The sequence below is a fragment of the Cydia pomonella genome, chromosome 5 (assembly GCF_033807575.1).
Source record: "Cydia pomonella isolate Wapato2018A chromosome 5, ilCydPomo1, whole genome shotgun sequence".
NCBI lineage: Eukaryota > Metazoa > Arthropoda > Insecta > Lepidoptera > Tortricidae > Cydia > Cydia pomonella.
In genome coordinates this window covers 5,951,108-5,955,117 of record NC_084707.1, presented here as the reverse complement: position 1 = coordinate 5,955,117, position 4,010 = coordinate 5,951,108, and the positions used below count along the sequence as shown (strand labels likewise).

At 37.9% G+C, this 4,010-nt stretch overlaps 1 pseudogene; it reads left to right on the top strand.

Moving 5' to 3' along the window:
- Positions 1-772: 772 nt before the first annotated feature.
- Positions 773-3,353, top strand: LOC133518212 (uncharacterized; annotated as a pseudogene).
- The last annotated feature ends 657 nt before the right edge of the window (positions 3,354-4,010 follow it).

Below are 4,010 nucleotides of genomic sequence, written 5' to 3'. Positions count from 1 at the left end.
AACAATATACATGGATATATACAGAGGATTACTATAACTAGCTTAAATCTAAAATAGGCCCTTGAGAAATTGAATGCTGGCGGCATTTCCTCGTTGTATCGCAATACTGATACGTTGTGCGAGGAAGACAAGACATGCCTAAATTCACAACACAACACCATAGACATAGTCTTCGAGCAGTAAGTACCTTAGCATAAGTAAAATGTTGTAATAATTCATTTGATACCTATTTAGATTAAAATGCTTTTTCGGATAGCGTAAGCTATTAAAAAAAAATCACAAAGACTATCGCACCATACACCACACGAAAGTACAAACTAAGAGAATGTGACCCGTGGACCTGAATAAGTTGTATTTGTATTTTCTTTTGTCTTATATTTTTTACTGCGACCGACAGTATAAATAAATTCATGAGTATAAATTATGTATTCCAGGGTATCATTATACTATGCCCTACCAGCACGTAACACAGGTGCAAACGTGCAAAGAGTTATCAAGGACTATAACAGGATATTACATCAGTACCACTTCTCAATGGAGACGCTTCACAGCGTGACCAGGCCTAGTGACGATGGTCTGGACGCATACATCAGCTCGCAGTGGCCTGACGCCGTACAAACCGCCATGTCATCCGTTCTGGATATTCAATCTAATCGGTGAGTCGATTATTAAAAGAAAAAAAACCACCAGGTGTTTGGAATATTCGGCTAATTTCAACAGAGAAATGACAGCGTTTGGAGGAAACAGTTTCTTGTAGGGGCAGGTTGTTAACATGAACATGAAGCACGAAAAGACGTACAAGGTACAATAACGACCGTCGAAAACGGGTAGTGCACATCAATCGGTGAGATGAGGGCTCTTTATTCGAGACCACTATTCAGCAGAGATTGTTTTGCCTAAAATAATCTTACTGTCAGGTGAATGTTTTGACTCGTTGCTTAATTAAGTTCCGTTCCTTTCCGTCGTTTTCCAGCATAAGCCTAGTAATACCCCGGAACGGTGGTGGATATGGAATAAAGCTATCTCGAGCTGGCTGGAATGCCACAACGTGTGCATTAGTCACTTATCTGACGAATCGACCCTGTCGCTTTACCATGAGCATCCAGTCCATGATGAGAGTCCTAGGGAAGAGGCCTCCGGTAACTCTAGAATTTGAGGTTAGACAGTCAGCTTTATTAAGTACAACATCATTGTGACCATATTTTCCTTCAGTTTTCCTTGCTTTGACCTTGTTTTAATTCCTTATTGGATAATGTATATTTTATTCGCTTTATTGATGCCATTGGATCATTGTGTCAAGTTCAGAGTGTATCTGCAATCAGTACTTTCTTGGTGCAGAACTTAACACATAAGCATACGTATGATTTGAATAATGGCAATAATGGCGGCAATATTAAAATTCATCCTAGGTTTACTTTTTCATCAATTCTCATTACTATTTCTCATCATATATCAGATTCAAATCAGATGCTTATAACAAGGAAAAATGCAATGTTTTGCGATATTAACTTTTCCAGGTGGGCGTTGATGACAGAGGTGAAATTCAGTACCTGGAATACCACATGTACGAGGACCACGGCTACGTGTTCGGTGACCAATTTGTCATTCTAGCACCACCCGCTATTAAAAATTGCTACGAGAATTCACGCTGGTCAATGAAGATTTTTAATGTTCTGACAGATACGGCTGCCGCCACGTGGATGAGGTCACCAGGTACTCAACACGAATAAAATATTTTATTTTATGGAATTTGATAAATTAAATGAAACTCTTACTATAAATTGTGATTTCAATATATGAGACTTACTGAGGAGTTAAAATGGCAAATATTGTTTTTAATTTAAGGTACCTTTGAAGCAATTTCACATACCGAAATGATGATGGAGGAAATATCCTACGTACTAGACAGAGACCCCGTGGAGGTACGTCGTGCTAATCTTAACCCACAATATCAGGAAGTCTCTGAAATGCTCGATGAACTGTTGCAAGACAGAGAATATTATAAAAGGAAAAGAGAAGTTGACGAATTCAACTCCAGAAACCGTTGGAAAAAAAGAGGAATACGAATTTCCCTCATGAGTTGGTCGACTCCAATTGCTTGCGGATATCAAGTTGATTTAAACGTGTTACATAGTGACGGAACTGTTATTGTAAAACATGGAGCCATAGAGATCGGTCAAGGGGTGAATACTAAAGTGATTCAAGTAATCGCATACACTTTGAATATTTCTACGGACATGGTGAAAGTAAAGCAAATGATTCAGCAAATGTAAATAGTTTCACAACTGGCGGGAGTAGAAGTTCAAGTTCGGTGTGTCTTGGTGCTATTAAGTGTTGTCAGTTGCTGCTTGATAGGTTATCAGCGATCAGAGAGACACTGAACAACCCTACTTGGGCATTGTTGGTGCAAACCGCATACTTAGCAGGAATCAATCTGCAAGCCAGTTATTACACGACATCAAATGATTTAGTGATTTATAGAACGGGAGCAGTAGCTATGGCTGAGGTTGAGTTAGATATACTTACAGGAGAGCATGAAATTAGGAGAGTCGATATAATTGAAGATGCTGGAACATCGGTCAATCCGGTACTTGATATTGGACAGGTATTTGAAACTTTTAAATAAAATATTCAACATAAGCAGGAGTTTACAGATGTAAAAAGTGTCAATTATTACAATAAAATGTTACATGTGATAAACGGTTTCGCAAGAAAAACTAGCATAATTTAATCATTATGAACAATTTGTACGTTGGCGGGCGTGTATTAAAAAAATGTATTTCAACGGGATAGCGGAAATATCGAAAAACAAACATGTAAATTGAAGGGTGTTTGTAATACAGGCCCGCCAACGTAGAAACTAATAATTATACAAATACGATATGTTTTTCTTGCGAAATCAATTATTTCATTTAAACCAGTAACAATTTTATTGTTACTTAATTGATTGTCAGATTTAGTTATGCAAGCTAGATCCTACAGTATGCAATAAAGGGTTAAGTGTACCATTAAAAAATATTTTATTTTGCAGATCGAAGGTGCCTTTATCGTGGGCATGGGCTACTGGACTACAGAGCACATCATATACGACGAACACACCGGAGAGCTCCTCACGGACCGCACGTGGTTCTACCATGTGCCAAGTTGGGCCGATATACCTCTCGATTTCAGGACCAAGTTGAGGAAAAGTTCTTACAACCCCAGAGACGTTTTTGGAAGTAAAGGCGAGTTCCATTATTTTAAAATATCATAATATTAAACTCATAATAAAAATATAATTCGCGCATTTGTCTATATTATTTCTTTAAAAAAAAATCATTCCTTTTTTTTTGTAAAAAGTATTTTACATTAAGCGGGTGCCCCGTAGAAAAATATAACTCGACGAAATAAGCAACACCATTAAGCATAAGTTGGCCTACAATCCACATTTTCACTGATTTGTATTAGCACATAAATATATGAAGTAGACAAAAAAGAATGTAATTTTAGGGGCACTTTGAAAATTTGGACTCTCCATAGAAAATTCTGAATAAACTATATTGGGTTTTTTAGTGGTAGATTTTACATTAAGCGGGTGCCCCGTAGAAAATTAAACTTCAATGAAATAAGGACCACCCGAGTAAGGATAATGGATGAGACTGGCCCAGGATCGGGATAAGTGGCGTACACGAAGAGAGGTCTGTGCCCAGCAGTGGGTGTCTAAGGCTAAAATGATGATGATGGTAGTAATAAGTAAAAAATAAAGTAATATGTATATGTAGTTTTTATAAAATTGTTTGTTAACAGCGGTTGGAGAACCCGCCACATGCTTGTCGATATGCGTGGCGTTTGCTCTCAGAGAAGCTATAGCGGCATCTAGGCAGGAGACTGGATATCCCCGCACGGAGTGGTTCCACGTCGGTATGTACTAAAACAATCAGTTTTAGAGAATGATGTAACTGGATAAAAGTGCATACTTTATTTCGTTCGGAATAAATTGGAAGGTACGCGTGCGTATAGATTGGTACACG